The sequence below is a fragment of the Mytilus californianus genome, unplaced genomic scaffold (assembly GCF_021869535.1).
Source record: "Mytilus californianus isolate M0D057914Y unplaced genomic scaffold, xbMytCali1.0.p SCAF_1, whole genome shotgun sequence".
NCBI lineage: Eukaryota > Metazoa > Mollusca > Bivalvia > Mytilida > Mytilidae > Mytilus > Mytilus californianus.
The window spans coordinates 122,062,771-122,084,697 of record NW_026262581.1 but is presented as its reverse complement, the minus strand read 5'-3'; the positions used below and the strand labels follow the sequence as shown (position 1 = coordinate 122,084,697).

General features: G+C 37.4%; 1 protein-coding gene across 1 annotated transcript in view; it reads right to left on the bottom strand.

Annotated features, from left to right (window-relative positions):
* The window catches only part of LOC127712383 (L-threonine 3-dehydrogenase, mitochondrial-like), a 39,580-nt gene extending 29,885 nt beyond the window's left edge, over positions 1-9,695 (bottom strand). Inside the window, exon 1 of the mRNA XM_052218784.1 lies at positions 9,613-9,695. The gene's annotated coding sequence lies outside the window, so the exon portion shown is untranslated. The remainder of the gene's footprint in view (positions 1-9,612) is intronic.
* Positions 9,696-21,927: the final 12,232 nt, after the last annotated feature.

The window sequence follows — 21,927 nt, the reverse complement described above, 5'->3', positions numbered from 1 at the left end:
TTTTAATTTATGAATTTTCTGTAAAAGTACAATACAGTTTTTAAGTACAACTTACTTCAACTGATATTTACCCATCAATTTGTTATTAATTAATATGACTTAATCAATATTGAGTGGGTGTGACTCAATACAACAGACAACATATTGTGACGAAAAAGAGAGGACGGTCGGGTAACTGGGGGAACTAGGAATGCCTGAACCTGACGACGACGAATGAAAGTGATGGCAATTTCCTAATACTCCTGTGGTACTCCGCTTTCTCTCAGGTTGATCCTCCAAGTATTGTTAAGTTTCATGAATCAGGTAGCGTTGTACTGAGAATGTTCCTGGTCACATAAATTATAAGTGGATCCTTGAGTAGTGTATAACTAAAAGATACTCGAAGTCAATGATAAGTTCAACTTGTATTAAAAAACATGTGGAATATACGCAATTTAACAATGCATAGTAAACGGACGGTATTACAATAAATTCACCCTACAGACTACAAAACTCTTGACTTCTTACTATTACTGCCTAAAATAATGCCTAACCTCCCTATTTATACTCCCCCAATTAACCTGAATAATCATAAAACACTTAACTCCCTTAACCAATGAAAAAGTGACAAATAACTGGTAGGGCTAGTAGGGCACCTGGTAGGGCACTACAGCTCCAGTGGTAGGGCTGGTAGGGCACCTGGTAGGGCTCTGCAAACTAGGTCAACAAAACAGGAAATGTCTGTCATTGATAGTTAAATTACATTTATGAAACAAAGAACAACCTTTAAAAACAGTGGGCTGACTAATTATAACTGACAAACTTATATATGAATGATGAAACTTGTTAACCCCACCTTAAAAAGAGCAAAGTAAATGATAACACTATTGCTATAACTGTAAATACATACAAATACATATAAAATCTTGAAAAAGGGGGAGAATACCAAAATACAATATTCATTACACAGCCCCCCTCTTAGCCCTGAACTTCCACTGTTCAGCAAGAAAATTGACACAACAAAAAATGAATATGATACCTGATAATAATAATAAAAAAAAAATATGTGAGATAGCTATAGGATCGAGTATTAACATATGATTTTGGCACATTTAACATTATATAATCATGATACTTATAACAAAAATATTTATCTCTTGTTAACTTCCAAATAAACATTATTTATGCATTTAGTATGGAACACTTTTTGGCATTATGTTTCTCTCTCTCTCAAAAAAAAAAGAAAATGAAATTAATGAAATATGTAAAATATGGTACCGTTATAAGATAAAGGTGAATAACTTAGCACCGGAATGATAATTAAAAAAAAATGGAATACTTAACACACTCATATAAAATACATAATTCTGTTCCTCTAAACACAACAAAATGAATGGAATGTGTACTCACGTTATACTTTTTGTATACATGTAAATAAAACAGTAAAGCTATATAAAAAAAACCAACACGAGACGGTATAAATCTCCTTATACGACTAGAAATAAAGTTATATATGGACTTAGGACACCAACCATAGGGACCTAGGCACCATGAGAATCAAAATATATGTTAAGCATCATTGACGCACCAAAAAGGGCATTCAATGTACCAAAACTTCAACAACAACAAAAATAGATCTAGAAAAACATGATAAACCCTTTTTTTTACATGTATACTTTCATGTACAGGTACAAAACAAGGTACAAGTAAAATATAAAAAGTTCCATATAAAAAAAAAAACTGTCATAAAAAAAACATCCATGCATATATAAGAAACAAAAATAGGTCTTTAGCTACTCTACAGGTTTGACAACCACTTCCGTTCTGCGTAATGCTTCCGCATGTTCACATAGTTCTTCTTCCATATGGCGTATGAAGCCACGCCAATCAAAACTTCTTGGGTCGTAATGTGTTGATGTGGCAAAATTATGTTCCCTTCTTACAGACGAGACTCCATCCCTGCTTGATCGGATTGTTATAAGGGATAAATTCACAATTTCTACACTGTCAATGTGTGAATCTCCTATTTCATCTGGATCACTGGTTGTGGTACATGTATCTGAATCAGAGTTATAAACGTCATCCGGCTCTAGGGTATTGCCTCCTGAAGCACCGTGACAGACACCCTCCTGTGCCGACTCCATATCAAACTCAGAGGCATCCTCCTGCAGAACCACCTCATCCACAGACTCAGGGACCTCAGGGACTTCTGGACTGCTGGGCCCAGGCACATTATCCTCTTCAGCTCTCTTTAACTTCTTTTCCTGTGGCCCACAGGTTTCAATGTTCTCCCTAGAGGTATAACCCAGATAAGCTTCTCTGGACAGATCCCTAGCTTCGTCCACTGTTTTTTTATGAGTACTCTGGAGGTGAATAAGTAGATATTCCCTTCGGAAAAATATACGATCGCAATTTGGTTCATTGCACCCCACATATTTCACATTACTATTATGCACAGCATTTATATGCCTTTTCAAATTCCTCCGACTAGCATACTTTGTGTCACAATAGATACAAATAGCTCCTGGCATTTTGTCTAAAGTATCAATATCTAAAAATCTTGTAGGTCTGGTAATTGTTCTGGTTCTCGTGTTTGTTGATGCGGAAATGGTCATGTGGTTTCTAATTCGCGCGCTTGGTCGGGCTGGTCGGGTACCTGATTCCGGGATTCCCAAATTAGTCGGGCATGTATCAGAACAGTTTTTGCCATCGCTTGTCGAAACCGGTATTATTTCAGGCGGACATATTTTTTCTCCTCCAATAATTCTTGGTAGATTTTCACTCACAGAACTATTTTCATCATCGAAATCAGCTGTAAATTTGGCTAAATCCGGGAATTCAACAGGGTGTTGCTCGGGCACATCGGGCATATCAGGACGGGCGTTTTGTTGATTAAACCAAACCATTTTTTTAGATCCCAAATACGGTTTTAAAATATCACCATGAACAGTTACTTCTGGAGAATTCTTAGCACACTTCACTTTAAACGTAATGTCACTAAGCTTTTCAGTTATTACCCAAGGTCCAGTCCAATGACGAGCAATTTTGAGCTTAATTCCTGGAACATTTTTCTTTTGGTTTCTCCACACGTAGTCTCCGACGTTATAGACGACTGGTCGAACCTTAGCATCAAAAATATTTTTCTGCCTCTCAGCAGCAGACTTTAAATTATTACGGGCTAACTCATGTGCTTCCCTTAATTTATGTTCAAGTTTATTAACATACTCAGAAATAAAGTTTTCTTCTTCATTGTCATCCGAGACAGTCTCAGTCATTAAATTTAATGGAAACGACATCTCCCGACCGTAGATCATGCGGTGAGGTGTAATACCAGTGCTTTCGTGGGGTGTTGCGTTATAAACCATAACAATATAGTCTAAATGTTCATCCCAATCTTTTTGGTGTTTCTTAATATACTTCGAAAGTATATCATTGACGGTCCTATTCATTCTTTCAATCATGCCATCGGATCTTGGGTGAAGGGGTGTCGTTCTAGTTTTATTTATTTCTAATAACTGACATAACTCTCTGAAAACAGCACTCTCATATTGTCGACCTTGGTCGGAGTGAATTTCCACCGGGCAACCGTATCTCTTTACCCATGCCCTAAATAAAATATCCGCAACGGTTTCTGCTCGCATATCAGGCATGGCATAAATTTCTGTTAATTTCGAAAAATAATCCCCTATTACCAAAATGTACTTATTCTTATTAATCGATGTAGGAAAAAGGCCAGCAATGTCACTCGCTATCCGTTCGAATGGGGCACCAACTACGTACGACTTCATCTGATGACGTTTCTTGGCCATCGGGCTTTTGCGTTCCCCGCATATTTCGCACTGCTGTATATATAACTTAATAGATCCCTGCATATCTCGCCAGTAGAAGGGAGATAGCTTCGCCTTTTCGTAAGTTTTCTTTATTCCTAAATGTGCACCCGTTCGAGCATCGTGTAAATACCAGAGAATAGGATCTACTAACGACTCGGGCACGCAAATCTTCCATCGGGCCTGTTGGGCCATTTCAACCCATTTCAAACACAATACATTATTTCTAATTTCCAAAAGCTCCCATTTGGCTAACCAAAATTTTAAATTCAAACCATAACCGCAAATTTCTTCCCAGGCGGGCTTCTCGATTTTATTTTTAAAGTTCAAAATTTTCCCTAAAATAACATCAGCTTCTTGTCGGGCTCTTACTGCCTCTAAACTCAGATCTATATTTGGCATCGGCTTTTGCTCGGCGTTTTGGTCTGTTGCTCTTTCGTCCCCTCCTAACTAAAGGAGATTCTCCTGAATCAGGATCGACTACTACATCTGTATTGTTATTTCCTACACGGTCAAAGCTTGGTCTCGTGTGGTCGTCATGACTATCTGAGTTTTCAGAAACTACGTCTATGCTTTTCTTATCGCCCTCTTTCATATATTTAATTTCTGTTTCAATCGGACCCTCGTAGCCATAACCCCAAGGCATCTCACATTGTTTACAAAATTCTCCATTATCAGTTACTAGCCGCGACATCGCATCTGCGTTCCCATGGCGTACTCCTGGCCTGTGCTCAATTTTCATGTGAAACTGGCTCAGTTGCTGAATCCATCGATGTATCTGCCCATCGGGCTCCCGAAAATTCTGAAGCCACGTCAGGGACCCATGATCGGTTCTTATACGGAACGGACGTCCTAAAAGATAATGTTTAAAATACTTGGTAAAATAAACAACAGCGAGCATTTCCCTCCTTGTCACGCAATAGTTGCGTTCCGGCTTATCCAAGCACCTACTACCGTACGCAATTACTCTCTCTTTCCCGTCCTGAATTTGGGATAAAACGGCTCCAATGGCATAGGCGCTGGCGTCAGTATCCAGTATAAACTCGGACCCATCAGCCTGCGGAAATCCCAATATAGGTGCCGAAATTAACCTACTTTTCAGTCCTAGGAAAGCAGCTTCTGCATCTTTGTTCCAAGCAAATTTCTGGTTTTTCTTTGTACGGTCAAACAGAGGCTTCGCAATTTCGAAAAGTCCTTCACATATTTCCTATAGTAGGAAGCTAAACCAAGGAAACTACGAACTTGTGTCACTGTCGCAGGTCGTTTCATATTCTTAACTGCAACTACTTTAGCTGGGTCTGTCTTAACCCCTTCAGTGGATACAATATGCCCCAAAAAGGATATTTCTTTTTGCAACATATGACACTTCTTCGGCTTTAACTTCAGACCTGCTTCTGTTAGTCGACCAAAAACTTTCTGAAGATTCGAAAGGTGTTCTTGGAACGATTGGCCAAATACTACTATATCATCGAGATATAGTACGGCAACTCGCCATTGTAACCCAAACAAGGTCTTTTCTATAATTCTTTCAAAAGTACTAGCCGCATTACAGAGACCAAACGGCATAGTCGTAAACTGGTACAGCCCCCCTCTAGGGGTAGCAAAGGCAGTCTTCTGTTTATCTTCCTCTACCATTGGCACTTGATGGTAGGCCATGTCTAGATCCAGCGAGGAAAACCACTCAGCCCCTCCGAGAGTATCTAAATTTTCGTCTATCCTTGTTAGGGGATAGGCGTCCTTTATGGTCTTTTCATTCAGTTTTCGGTAATCTACGCACATCCGCCAACACCCATCTTTCTTCTGTACCATCACAACTTGTGATGACCACGGGCTTTCGGATTTTTCAATAAGACCTTTCTGTTCTAACGTCTTTACTTCATCCTCCAATGCCTGCCTCTTGTACATGGGGATCCTCCTAGGTGGTTCTCTAATGGGCTTATCGTCTCTAAGTTTTATTTTGTGGGTGCCCATATTGGTCCGACCAACCTCACCTGGTTGGGCAAAACATTCCTGATTGGCACCTAGAAAATTCTTAAACAATTCCACTTGTTTTTCATCTAAATTCCTACAACCAATCTCAAACATTGGACGCAGGTGCTCAGGTATATTGCCCGTGCTCCTTGAAGCATCCACTTCAACCTCACAAATGTTCGACATTTCATTCATATCTATAACCGGCCCGACTCGACACACGGGCGTAAACAATGCCAGGTGTGTATGCCTATATACAATAACATCTGAAGAACCAGGGTTATACACTCGGGTATACACCACTCCATCTGCTGAATCAACTAACGTTTTCGCCAACGCCAGCCCAAGCCGCTCCAGAAAAGGGCGCTCGGGCGTCAAGATACCCAAGGAACTGGATGCACTACGATATTTAGCCTTGTTCGTTAATCCCGACTTGATTACAGCTTCATGTCTCGGCGGTACCATAACAGTCTCCAATGCTATAACTCTCCTAGACTTGGCCTCTTTCGACCCTTCCAAAGGTATTCTCTTACCTTTAATAACAAAACTAGACTCGTCATGATCCCAGGTACAACGATGAGTCGAGATGAAATCCTCTCCTATTAAGTTGTTTCTCACTCCTCCAACAATAACCTCATGTTCGAAAACATTCTCCCCAAACGTTATCATCATCTCCGCTTTACCAAGACACCTCAGTGGTTGTCCATTAGCAGCTACAAAATGACTATCAACTGGGCTTAACATGGGTTTGTTCAATATTAAGTTAAACGTTTCATTGGTAATGAAAGTACTCATGGCACCAGTATCTATTTTCCATTCGACTGTCGTGCCCTCGATCTGTCCTTTCACAACCATATTAGCAATTCCTCTTACTTTAACTTTTGGGGTAGGACTATCAGTAGGAGTTCCAGTTTCCCTCGACGTCTCAACTGCATGACCGTCACTGCTACTCGTTTCTTTTACAATAACCTCCGAGTCTTCTTTAAACTTCACCTTTCTCCTCTTCCTCCATCTTCTCTTTACTTTTACATTAACTTCTTTATTAGGCCTCCTTTGGGTAACCGATACTTGGCCCTCAGTATCGGTCACATCTAGTTTAACGGACTCGGCTCGGCTCCAACGGACAATGGTGCCGGCTCTTGTCCGCCTCCATGGTCTGTTTGGCTTCTACCAAACCGTGGGGCACCTCCCCTACCTCTCATAAAGCCTCGATTAAAGGGTCTCCCGCGGGACCCCCTACCAGTATTATTCCAATTATATCTTCCTCGGCTGACCCCTCTATTATATTCATAATCATTTGTTTGCTCAGTAGAACCCGCCCTTGGAGGTTCACTGGCATCTATCATCATATTATCTCTATGTCTCACTTCATATATAGGCCTATTAACAGGCTTATCTTTAACTAAATCCTTTTCTCCTACTCTTAGACATTCCTCTTGCATTGCATTTATAACTGCTTCTTGCAAATTTTTAGGCCTTGTCCTTTTAACGGCCAGGCGAAAGTCCTCAGACTGACCGCACTTGTCCAGAAAAGCTTTCACAGCATTTTCTTCAACTATATCAGGATTCCCCGGGTAAGCTCTCCTGCATAGATCTTCAAGCGCCTGTCCAAAATCTCGCAAGGACTCTTTATCCCGTCTTCTCCTCATCTTAGCTTCGGCTATATACTTCTCCTTCATGGCTGTATGACCAAACCTTTCCTCCATCTTTTGCCTCAACCTCGTATAATCTCGCTGAAATACCAATGGCAACCCGTATGCAAAAGTTTCGGCTTGTCCTCTAAGAGTGCTGAGAAGTACCCGTCTTGATTTTTCAGGATCCCAAGAATTGAGCTCGGCGATGTTCTCGAAATATTGCAGAAATTCATTCCAGACGTCTTCGTTGACTCCAGAGAATGTTCTACGAACAGGGTATTCTGGTTGATGTGATGATCCGGAACGTGGGATACTAGCTGCCATATAAGATGGAGCCAAAGCATCCCGGTGTGACACCAGCGAAGGGACACACCGTTCACGCTCTGCCACATCGTTCGCATTCACCACCATTTCAGCTCCATCTGCACATTGTGAGGGCTTCGACTGCCTAAATAAAGGAATCGAGGCACCAATAGTGCAATCTTCTCTGTCGCATGGTTGATCACGGTTTTCACTAACGCATTGATCCCCATTTATCTCAGGGAAATAACCATCCTCAGCATACATCAAGTCGGACATATGGCGTTCACCGTTTTTACTAGAGCGCCAAACAATCTTGATGCCTACCGTCGAAACAAGGAGCCCAATAATCATAAAAAGACCAGTCATTACATATTCCTGGGACCGTCGGACAACCTTATTCTCCGGAAAATACACCCACACAAAAACTACACAGCCACTGCATACAACAAGAAGGCAAATCCATACGGACCAAAACCAACCCCAACTACATTTGGTCTCCAAACCATTGACCGCACCAACAACTTCCATACTCTGGTAGCTCCTGGGTGATGAATGCATAAACTTCCGAATACTCGGGTCGCCTGCCTTCTTCCCAGAGTGTGCATCCAGAGGAGTCATGGGGAATGGTGAAACCTCAACTCCCGAGTCTGCAGGTGAAAATAATCTAGATCTACAGTTATCTTGTCTTACCTCAACGGACCTTGGAGCCCGAGTAGATGACCTCCGTATAATCCTTGGAGTTTCCATAACAATAAATCCAAGAGACAAATATCACAACTGAATGTCATTAAAGTTATCAAAGTCACTCAATAAAAATCCCACCGCTGCCACCAATGTGACGAAAAAGAGAGGACGGTCGGGTAACTGGGGGAACTAGGAATGCCTGAACCTGACGACGACGAATGAAAGTGATGGCAATTTCCTAATACTCCTGTGGTACTCCGCTTTCTCTCAGGTTGATCCTCCAAGTATTGTTAAGTTTCATGAATCAGGTAGCGTTGTACTGAGAATGTTCCTGGTCACATAAATTATAAGTGGATCCTTGAGTAGTGTATAACTAAAAGATACTCGAAGTCAATGATAAGTTCAACTTGTATTAAAAAACATGTGGAATATACGCAATTTAACAATGCATAGTAAACGGACGGTATTACAATAAATTCACCCTACAGACTACAAAACTCTTGACTTCTTACTATTACTGCCTAAAATAATGCCTAACCTCCCTATTTATACTCCCCCAATTAACCTGAATAATCATAAAACACTTAACTCCCTTAACCAATGAAAAAGTGACAAATAACTGGTAGGGCTAGTAGGGCACCTGGTAGGGCACTACAGCTCCAGTGGTAGGGCTGGTAGGGCACCTGGTAGGGCTCTGCAAACTAGGTCAACAAAACAGGAAATGTCTGTCATTGATAGTTAAATTACATTTATGAAACAAAGAACAACCTTTAAAAACAGTGGGCTGACTAATTATAACTGACAAACTTATATATGAATGATGAAACTTGTTAACCCCACCTTAAAAAGAGCAAAGTAAATGATAACACTATTGCTATAACTGTAAATACATACAAATACATATAAAATCTTGAAAAAGGGGGAGAATACCAAAATACAATATTCATTACAATATATATTCACATAACCTGAGGGGCTGGATGGTGTTTACAGAATAGATAATAATCCTTATGGGCAAAAAGTGCAGAATAAAGGGCTAAAAAATTAAAGAATAAAAAATGACCAATAATAAAAGAGAATAATGGGGTGTTTAAGTACAAAGAATAGAGAATAATGGGCAAAATAGATAAAGAATTGAGGAAATTGTATAACAAAAGAATAAAGACCTGAAGGACCCCCCAGCAAGATTCATACATTATAATATTAATACTTACATTGTGTAGACCTCATATTTGATATTATAGAAACAAAACTCTTCAGGCATTGGCATGTCAATGTTATGTGTGCATGGTGTAAATAAATCTGCAAAAGAAGTACCAATAATTACTGAAAGATTTCAAACTAAATTTTATACACACCAGATTGTAAATAAACATAATTAAGATTAATGTGAATTGTTTTGAAACATGATTGTCAAAATTTGAAAAGATCTACACAAAGAAACATAAACTTCAAATGAATACACATTTTTTTTATAGTGAATCAATATTACAAATACACATTTTATATAATCTAATGACTATAAACATAAGAAAAATGAACAAGTTAATAAAGACAAAATTTAAATGTTCACTAAAAGGGATGATTTAAAATGATAGTATGATGACTATCAGATTTAAAACCATAAATGAAAAGTTGTTTATCAATCTTCTTCTTTATATACAGAAAAACATCAACTGGTTGATGATTCCTTCTGGCGCATGCCTGGTTTATGACCATGATAATAAATAATAGTTCTCACATATCATAACTTCTCATGTGTCTGCCTAAACAATTTTATTAAATGCAGGCAAGCCATAGGCATTAGTATGATTGCATGCACAGTGACATGTATGCATATATTTTTAATAATTTTTTTGGGGGTTTTGTTATATATTATAAATTGGAATAAACACCCCAAAAAAAAAATGATTTTGCATGTGCAATCAGGGCAATCTGAAGATTCATGTTCAAATATACCTAATAGATCTTTAAAAAAATGTTTAGGTGTTATCAAACATAAAATTTGAATCATATGACATGCATACGTCGAGACAAATTAAGGGGAGAGGGGAGAATTAAGGGGAAAGCTGGCGGGCATATTGTTCGGACTTTTTCACAAATTCCACTCCTTACGTTGCATTGTTGCTGACCATTAAGAGTCCATATTTTAAGAATATTAGACAAGCATCTGTGCATGGTGTAAAGCAAAATTCTATCCGGATGAAATATCATCTGGGGGAAAAAATGTTACAGAAGTTGTTGTTATTTTTTTATCCGGAGGAAAATATTTCACCGTGATATATTATCCATTGCCGTGAAATTCTATCTGGGAAGTTAAAATATTGAATAGTTAATAAAAAAAAACTTAATCTTTGCAAATACTATGTTCTAATAATTTTTTAGTGTATTTGAATATAAGCTAAATTAGTAAATAAAAAACCGAATAAATGTATTATAATGGGAAATAATTTCACAGATTATAATTGAAAATAATATTAAAGTAAACAAATATCATGAAAACATATGAAACACAATCTACAAATCTACAAATTTATTAATACACACAGGCACCATTGTGTGCAACAAGAGCAACATAATTACTATATATATATAAAAATATTAATTTTCGCGAACCATTTAGGTCACGGAAATTCCATTTTTTGCCATCAGTAAGGAGAGTTATACAAATAATGTGAATACACAGAACCCCGATCCAATTCATCTTTTGCTAAAAATATTTATCATTTTCTGTTTTATATCTCCTAACATCATTCCATTTTTCTCTAATTTCGATTAAAATATGCCAAAACCTGCAGTAAAAATAGACGTATGCCCCAAATAAACATTCCCCGATTGGTTGAACTACTATGGCGTCGATGTAAAGCAACGAAAGCCTCGATGTAAAGCAACGCAAGCCTCGATGTAAAGCACACGCTTCCCAAGAGTAAGGAGAGTTGTACCATAGATATAATAGCCATTATATCTATGGTTGTACAAATAATGTGAATTCACAGACCCCCGATCCAATTTATCTTTTGCTAAAAGTGTTCATCATTTTCTGTTCTGTATCTACCAACAACATTCCATTTTTCTATAATCCCGAATTAAACATGTCGAAACCTGCAGTAAAAATAGATGTATGCCCCAAGTAAACATTCCCCGATTGGTTGAAAAGCTGTGGCCTCGATCTAAAGCAACGCAAGCACACGCAAAAATTTCCGTTGAAATGTTGAACTTCGACCCCGAGCCGATTCACATACAGATTTTCTTGCGCTCAAATGTAATTCTAAGTGAAGTTTACTGGTAAAGTAAAATTATGTTCTTTTACAGAAATATTTACACATTTTATTATTAATGTATTGTCATGCTTCTGCATATTTACGCTGAGCTTTAGTTAAATATAATTCTATACAAATTTTGTTACGTCTAGCATTAAGAGTAAGAATATATTTCGCGCCAAAACAAGAAAATAATCTGTGTCACCAAATAAGTTTATCAGCATCTTTCTGAAATTTTCCAACAGAAAATAGCGTTAATTATAGAGAAATTTTGGTGAGTATTACTTATTAATGTTAAGGTTCTCCAGAGGTGGTTCTCTACACTTTCTTGGCGGTCAATTTAATCCCATTTATCAATTATCCCCGATGGCGGTGACACCCAGTCGATTTGTGTCATGAGTGAAAATCTTATCTATTTGATGAAATAACTTCTTCATTAACTGTACATGCAATATTTTTGTAGTTTTTGATAACCGTGCACATTCCCATTGCATGTCCGCAAGATATACGGGTTGTGCATTTGTGAATTGTGTAAGTACAGTAATATTGTGTGATAAAAATTTGTAACGGTCAGTGCGTGATCACGTGACATTATTATTTGTAAACAAACGAGCTCCCCATGTAACACGTGTCGGAACTATCCATACAAGGTGCAATCAATCTTTTATTTCACTATTTGATGATATTTTTGTGTCTGTTTGTAGGTTTTGCAGATCAGATCATCGACAGATGTCATAGTGTAGTTTCATAGGTAAAAAAGTACCATGATTGTTCCTGTTCAGTAGTTGTGAATTTTTTTTATAGAATTAGAAGGTAATTCTACATTAGTCATTATTTGAATTAAGTCTGAAAAAAAAATGACTCAACTCAGGGCTCGACAATAACGCTTGTCCGATTGTCCGGTACCAGAGGAAAAAAAGGTTGGACAAGTAAAAGCTATATCAAGCTTGTCCGACGGGACAAGTAAAATTATTCTGCAGAAAATAAATTTAATCCAACTTTGATGAACAAAGTAATTATAAACAAAAAAGAAGAAAAGAAGATAAAAACAAGTATTAATTTGACATGTTTACTTGCAATCGATAATTTAAAACTGGTTCTTTGTCAGGTACTTTTTAACAGGTAAGAGGCATACTATTCTCGGAAACCAGTCTTACTGATCCGAAACAGCGATGCGCTTTGTAGATAAGGTAACTTTACAAGACAATTCGTCACCAGCTCAGAAACGATTCGGCTCCAACGCAGGAGACTTTTCGGGACGAAGACAAATAAGTACCTCGTTTTCCTACCTTATTCCGTTGCTTTATAATAAATACCATACCGGTAATTTTTTTTAACAAAACTATTTTTCAATGAAAATGAAGAAATTATTTACCACATAATTCACAAAACCATTATTCATCATATGTAGAAAAAAACAATACTTGCAATACGGTGGCCTATAGTGGTTAATTTCTGTGTCATTTGGTCCCTTGCAGAGAGTTGTCTAATTGGCAATCATACCTAATCTTCTTTTTTTTATTGCATTTGAATAAACTTTTTTCAACTTAAAAAAACAGTATACAAATCCAATGAGTCCAATTGACAGGCCTATCAGACGGTGCCTCGTGTGCAGAGTCTGATGAGACTTTGGCATTGATAATAACTAGAACCTAAGTCCTGTATGTCTAGATTCAGTTGTTCTCGACTCGTAGTTTTGAAAAGTATTTCCAAAGATATAAATCAAATTATGTTCTATTGTTTTGATTCATTTTGTTCCTTGAATCAACTAAAAATGCAAAAAAAGGTTATTATTAAGATTTTTTTTGGACAAGTTACAATTTCATTCGGACAAGTAAATTTTGGTATGTACTTGTCCTGGACAAGTTGAAAAAAAAGTTATTGTAGAGGCCTGCAACTCTCTGTGTAATTTTTCCCCAATTTTTGAAACATGCATAATTTAAAGAGCATTTGCTTCCCTTGAACCCTCCCCCCCTTACAAATTGCCCAAAACTCATACTCATAGTCCGAGATTACTCTGGTGTCCAACATCTGTTTTTGCGATTCTGGCATTTTAACTCTTTATTTTCAAATTGAACACACTCGGCCATTCAGCTTATTTGCATCATAAATGAACGAGGTGTTAGATTATGTTTTCCTATTGAATAAGGGTCATTTTCATAAATCAGCTCTCATACATGTAATGCATTGTAAATTACTTTTTCTTTTGGTCATGTCACAATCTTTTAAAGTTACCGGTAAAGTAAAAATGCCAGTATTGATGTGTCGATGTGAAAACTGTCCATATATGAGAAAATAGCGGGTGGCAGGTTGATTAAACTTGCTTTAATGAAGAGAAAAATGAACTAATTGAGGCTCGATTTATATAGATTATGTTTTCCTATGGAATATGGGTCATTTGCATAAATCAGTTCCCATAATGTTGGTCATGTGACATTCTTATAAAGTGAAAGTTAAAATGAGGGTGGTAATGGGGGTACTTTCATGACGAATAACGGTAAAAAATCCTGTCAAATGACGTTAACGGTAATTTTTGGTGCATGACGATAAAATACTTTCTTCAAGACGATAAAAAAATAGACAGATTTTGACGAATCACATTAATTTTTCCCCAAAAATAACGGTAACAATAATTATTTGAGACCTCTGACGAATCACGATAAGGATATGTTGACGAATCACGGTAAAATGTTAACCAATTTGATGCTAACGGTAACCGAAAATGACTGTTTGACGCCTGACGGTAAAGGGCAATCATATCCTCTAAAATGCCAGTATTGATGGGTCAATGTGAAAACTGTCCAAATATGAGAAGATAACGGGTGGCAGGTTGGTCAGACTTACTTAAATGAAGAGAAAAATGAATAAATTGAGGCTTGATTTATATGAATCCAGTCGCCTCCACTTCGGACAGGCAAATATCATCTATCTGATATGGGACCAGCTGAAGTCCCACTGCCCTAGCTGGTGTCGCAAAACAGTCGTTGGAGGTTAGAGTAATCTCAGACTACAAAACTCAATTCCAATGACAAAAATGCCCTAATCTTAAATTGAAAGCATTGGAAAAGTAAACTGTAAACTATAATTTTGACAATGACCACAATTTGTTTTAGTTCAATGTACATGTAATAATATGCGGGATAATACATGAACTTAATACTGCTTCAAGGTTATACAGGTTTGTCAATGTAAAAATAAAATAATTTGTTTGCTAACTTAGGGAGCTACCATTTGATTTTTAAGGGGGGGTCTAGGATGAAATTTGAAAAAAAGGCAGGATGAGACAATATGAAAAAAAGGCAGGATGACAATTTATGTAAACAAGTCGGGATAAACTAATAGAAAAAAAGGCAGGACAAAAAAGAGTGAAAAATAAAAAGGCAGGACAGATTACATCTCGAACTAAAAAAAATGCAGGAAAAAAAATTTTCATCCTAGGCCCCCCCCACCTTACCTTTTTCCCCCATAAAAATGGAAAGGAAGCTCCCTTATAGTGTTTCCTTCAGAGGGTGTTGGCCTGGAATTGTACCCTGCAGTTTTCATACGCCTGTTCATGAGAAATATTATGGTATGCCTTTGTCCGTCTGTCTGCCCTGATCTGTCTGTTTCTAGCATGTTGTTCACTAACTCAGTAATATTTTCACCAATTTGCATGCGTTTGCATGGTGAATTGATTATATCTACTGACGTGAGCTCCGTTTTAGATTTTTAGGAATTTTATAATATACATTTTCAAAATGTGGGGTTTTATTCATTAAAAAAGGGGGATTTTCATGTTAACGCCCATTAACTCTAAAAATGCTTTGTTCACCAACTCTCCAACGCTTTCACCAATTTGCATGAAACTGTTGTGAATTGATTATTTTATAAATTTTAGGTTTCCCGTTTCAGAGTTATATGGGATTGTATTTATGTATTGATGTGAGCTCCCTTTAGATTGTTTTGGAATTTTAGAATTTACATTATCCAGTTACAATGTAAGGGGTTTTATTCATTCAAAAAGGGGGATTTCCATGTTTTCGGACATTAACTCGAAAATGCTTTAGGCAGTTGTTATTTGTCATGAAACTTTGGTCAATTGTTTATATATATCTATTGATGCAAGCTCCCTTTCAATTTATTCGTAAAAAAGGATGGCTTTCCCAGTTTGCAGATTAAATTCAAAAGTTTGTACATGCACTTCTCTGGCATGTTTCAGTAAATGTGTAAATTATAACTGACATAACAAACTTTTGACAATGACCACATATTTTTAAGTTCAATGTACAAATATACAAGGTAATGCATGTAGACTCGATACTCTTGCAAGGTTATACAGGGTTGTCAATGAAAAAAAAAAAATTTGTTTGCCAACTTTAGTGTTTCTTTCAGAAGGTTTTGGTGTGGTATGACACCCTGTCATTTTTATACGCCCGTTTACGAGACGTACTATGGTATACCGTTGTCCGTCGTCAACATGTCGGACATTAACTCAAAACCGCTTTAACCAATTTGCATAAAACTTTGGTGAATTGTTTATATCTATTGACATGAGCTCCCTTTCGTTTTTTAGCTCACCTGGCCCAAAGGGCCAAGTGAGCTTTTCTCATCACTTGGCGTGCGTCGTCCGTCGTCGGCGTAAACTTTTTACATTTTGAACTTCTTCTAGAGAACCACTGAATGGAATGAAACCAAACATGGAATGAATGTTCCTTATGAGGTGCTGACCAAGTGTTGTTACTTTGTAGCCGATCCATCATCCAAGATGGCCGCCAGCGGGGAACTTAGTTTAACATAGGACCCTATGGGAAATGCATACAAATGACTTCTTTTAGAGAACCACTGAATGGAATGAAACCAAACATGGCATGAATGTTCCTTATGAGGTGCTGACCAAGTGTTGTTACTTTGTAGCCGATCCATCATCCAAGATGGCCGCCAGCGGGGGACTTAGTTTAACATAGGACCCTATGGGAAATACATACAAATGTCTTCTTTTAGAGAACCACTGAATGGAATGAAACCAAACATGGCATGAATGTTCCTTATGAGGTGCTCACCAAGTGTTGTTACTTTGTAGCCGATCCATCATCCAAGATGGCCGCCAGCGGGGGACTTAGTTTAACAACGGACCCTATGGGAAATGCATACAAATGACTTCTTTTAGAGAACCACTGAATGGAATAAAACCAAACATGGCATAAGTGTTCCTTATGAGGTGCTGACCATGTGTTGTTACTTTGTAGCCGATCCATCATCCAAGATGGCCGCCATCGGGGAACTTAGTTTAACATAGGACCCTATGGGAAATACATACAAATGTCTTCTTTTAGAAAACCACTGAATGGAATGAAACCAAACATGGCATGAATGTTCCTTATGAGGTGCTGACCAAGTGTTGTTACTTTGTAGCCGATCCATTATCCAAGATGGCCGCCAGCGGGGGACTTAGTTTAACATAGGACCCTATGGGAAATACATACAAATGTCTTCTTTTAGAGAACCACTGAATGGAATGAAACCAAACATGGCATGAATGTTTCTTATGAGGTTCTGACCAAGTGTTGTTACTTTGTAGCCGATCCATCATCCAAGATGGCCGCCAGCGGGGGACTTAGTTTAACATAGGACCCTATGGGAAATACATACAAATGTCTTCTTTTAGAGAACCACTGAATGGAATGAAACCAAACATGGCATGAATGTTCCTTATGAGGTGCTGACCAAGTGTTGTTACTTTGCAGTTGGTCCATCATCCAAGATGGCCGACAGCAGGGGACTTAGTTTAACATAGGACCTATGGGAAATACATACAAATGTCTTCTTTTAAAGAACCACTGAATGGAATGAAACCAAACATGGCATGAATGTTCCTTATGAGATGCTGACCAAGTGTTGTTACTTTGTAGCCAATCCATCATCCAAGATGGCCGCCAGCGGGGGACTTAGTTTTACATAGGACCCTTTGGGAAATACATAAAAATGTCTTCTTTTAGAGAACCAATAAATTGAATGGAACCAAACATGGCATGAATGTTCCTTATGAGATGTTGACCAAGTGTTGTTACTTTGCAGTCGGTCCATCATCCAAGATGGCCGCCAGCGGGGGACTTAGTTTAACATAGGACCCTATGGGAAATACATAGAAATGTCTTCTTTTAGAGAACAACTGAATGGAATGAAACAAAACATGGCATGAATGTTCCTTATAAGGTGCTGACCAAGTGTTGTAACTTTGCAGTCACTCCATCATCCAGGATGGCCGACAGCGGGTTACTTAGTTTAACATTGGACCCTATGGGAAATACATACAAATGTCTTCTCTTAGAGAACCAGTGAATGGAATGAAACCAAACATGGCATGAATGTTCCTTATAAGGTGCTGACCAAGTGTTGTTACTTTGCAGCCGATCCATCATCCAAGATGGCTGCCAGTGGGTGACTTAGTTTAACATAGGACCCTACTGGAAATACATACAAAATGTCTTCTTTTAGAGAACCTATGAATGGAATGGAACCAAACATGGCATGAATGTTCCTTATGAGGTGTTGACCAAGTGATGTTTCTTTGCAGCCAATCCATCATCCAAGATGGCCGCCAGCGAGGGACTTAGTTTAACATAGGACCCTATGGGAAATACATACAAATGTCTTCTTTTAGAGAACCACTGAATGGAATGAAACCAAACATGGCATGAATGTTCCTTATGAGTTGCTGACCAAGTGTTGTTACTTTGCAGTCGGTCCATCATCCAAGATGGCCGCCAGCGGGGGACTTAGTTTAACATAGGACCCTATGGGAAATACATACATTTGTCTTCTTTTAGAGAACCACTGAATGGAATGGAACCAAACATGGCATGAATGTTCCTTATGAGTTGCTGACCAAGTGTTGTTACTTTGCAGTCGATTTACTGTTCAAGATGGCCACCAGGATATTTTATTAAATAACGGGACCAATATTAATCAAAATTTGGCCTCAATCATTATTTGGGTATCTGTTATGATTTTTATCTATCTTTACATGATTTCTAAAACCAAAGTAGAGTCAGGTGAGCGACACAGGCTCTTGAGAGCCTCTAGTTATAAATTTTAGATTTTACGTTTCTGAGTTATGGGGTTTTTGTCGAGCCTGCGACTTTTGTCGCAGAAAGCTCGACATAGGGATAGTGATCCGGCGGCGGCGGCGGCGTTAGCTAACTTCTTAAAAGCTTTATATTTTAGAAGGTGGAAGGTCTGGATGCTTCATACTTTTTATATGGATGCCTCATGTTACGAAGTTTCCGTCAGTCACATGTCCAATGTCCTTGACCTCATTTTCATGGTTCAGTGACTACTTGAAAAAAAAGTTAAGATTTTTTGTAATGTTAGATTCTCTCTTATTATAAGTAATAGGATAACTATATTTGGTATGTGCGTACCTTGCAAGGTCCTCATTTCATGGATCAGTGAACAAGGTTAAGTTTTGGTGGTCAAGTCCATATCTCAGATACTATAAGCAATAGGTCTAGTATATTCGGTGTATGGAAGGACTGTAAGGTGTACATGTCCAACTGGCAGGTGTCATCTGACCTTGACCTCATTTTCATGGTTCAGTGGTTATAGTTAAGTTTTTGTGTTTTTGTCTGTTTTTCTTTTACTGTATGCCATAGGTCTACTATATTTGGTGTATGGAATGATTGTAAGGTGTACATGTCTAGCGGGCAGGTGTCATTTGACCTTGACCTCATTTTCATGGTTCAGTGGTCAAAGTTTAGTTTTTGAGTTTTGGTCTTTTTTTCTAATACTATGTGCAATAGTTCAACTATATTTGGTATGTGCGTACCTTGCAAGGTCCTCATGCCCGTCAGACAGTTTTCACTTGACCTCGACCTCATTTCATGGATCAATGAACAAGGTTAAGTTTTGGTGGTCAAGTCCATATCTCAGATACTATAAGCAATAGGTCTAGTATATTTGGTGTATGGAAGGACTGTAAGGTGTACATGTCCAACTGGCAGGTGTCATCTGACCTTGACCTCATTTTCATGGTTCAGTGGTTATAGTTAAGTTTTTGTGTTTTGGTCTGTTTTTCTTATACTATATGCAATAGTTCAACTATATTTGGTGTATGGAAATATTTTATGATCTATTTGGCAGTCACACAGGTTTTATTTGACCTTGACCTCATTTTCAAGGTTCATTGCTCAGTGTTAAGTTTTTGTGTTTTGGTCTGTTTTTCTTAAACTATAAGCAATAGGTCAACTCTATTTGTTGTATGGAAGAATTGTTAGCTGTACATGCCTGCCTAGCATGATTCATCTGACCTTGACCTCATTTTCATGGTTCATTGGTCAATGTTTAGTTTACTTGGTTAATGTTAAGTTTATGTGACAGTTGTAATAAAGCTTTATATTTAGGACTATCAACATAATATCAATGATTAGTAAAGAAGGCGAGACATTTCAGCGTGTGCACTCTTGTTTATTCATTAAAAAAAGGGGGATTTTCCAGTTTTCAGACAATAAAAGCTTTCACCAACTTGCAAGAAATTGTGGTGAATTGTTTATATCTATTGACATGAGTTCCCTTTCGATTTTTATATATTTTAGATTTTACATTTCTGAGTTGCAGGGTTTTATTCATGAAAAAAGGGGGGATTTTCCAGTTTCGGACAAAAATCAAAAATGCTTTCAGCAGTTCGTATGAAACTTTGGTGAATTGTTTATATCTATATTGATGTAAGCTCCGTTTAAAATTTTATAAATTTTACATTTTACATTTCTGAGTTATGGGGTTTTATTCATTAAAAAAGAGGTGATTTTCCAGTTTTCAGACAATAGCTCAAAAATGCTGTTAGCAATTCTCATGAAACTTAAGTGAATTGTTTATATCTATTGATGCAAGCTCCCTTTAAAGTTTCATAAATTTCTAATATGACTGGGAATTAATTGAACTTGATTTGTTTATAGTCTGAAGACAGATTTACTAAGTATTGCGCAACAGCACAGTGTATTGCACAACAGCAAGAAATCTTTAATTTCATCACGTTCTAATGAAGTAACAAGCTTATTTTGCCGAAAGTTAGAATGATTTGATCTACAATTGAGTAACAAGTACCAGAAGTAATAAAAAAATTGTCTTTATGAAAATAACATGCAACCAACTTCAAAATCAATGCTTTAACCTCCTAAAGAAAATAAATTGTTTACGTCTTTGAATTTCTTTACTTTCAAATGAAAAATTGCTGTTTCATCGACTTGGTAAATGTTGAATATTGCCGATGACGAAAGCGACTGAAAGCGAGTATCGTAAACAACAGGGCGACTAGATTTCGCTTTTGAAGGTCGGTCAAAGCGAAGTGTCGACCGGGAAAGCGACTTTGTCGCCCCAGTAGCATGGTAATGTGAGCCCTGCACAATGCTTATTACTTTAAAACACAGTCCTGTAATATTTTTTATTCTACTTTGAATATTGCCTGCTTATTTCAGCAACTATTCTTACAAAACAATCCTCTATTTATTATAGGTGTTTCACTCAGTATTGTTGATTATATTTATATGTATATGTAGTAAAGTGAATGCAACCTCCTTTTTGAAGGTAAGTAACAGTTAACAAACTTTATCACTTATCAGTAGTTTAGAATGTTTTAAAAAAAGATCTAATAGATGTTACATGCATTATGCCTTCCTCTCAAAAAGTTTGCATGTGTTTTAAAGTGGTTATTTAGCAATGTAATTTTTTCCCTCAGTATTAACATTAATTTGGAAATAAGTTAAAGGATTTCAGTTAACCAAATAATTTGGAAGTAAGTTAAAGGATTTCAGTTAACCAAAATTATTTCACGCCTAATTTATATAAACAAATCCCACGTCGATATATAACATGTACAACAATCAAACATCAACCCACGCCAAACTGGATGTAATTGAAAGACATCTAGAGGTCAATATACAGTCTCGAACAAAAGACAAAATGAGGAAAAATATAGCGAATTTTTGAGAATTATTATTGCATGTATATTTGCAATATTTAAAAATGCATAGTTTAGTCTTTTGAGTTTTAGGTTCCACCTACCATTTTAGAAAACTGGGATTTCATTGCAGCTAGTCTATTAGATAACATTTTATAGTTTTGAATGTTTCTTCATCAGTTAACTAAAATTAGGTGGAGGTATGTTCTTATTTCTGACAGAGGGGTACTCAACCTATATCAATTTGTGCATGAAGCGATTGATAGTTGCTAGATACTGAATAATTTTACCACAAATTTGTGAAAGTTTTTATCGGTGTATATACTTAAAATATGTTA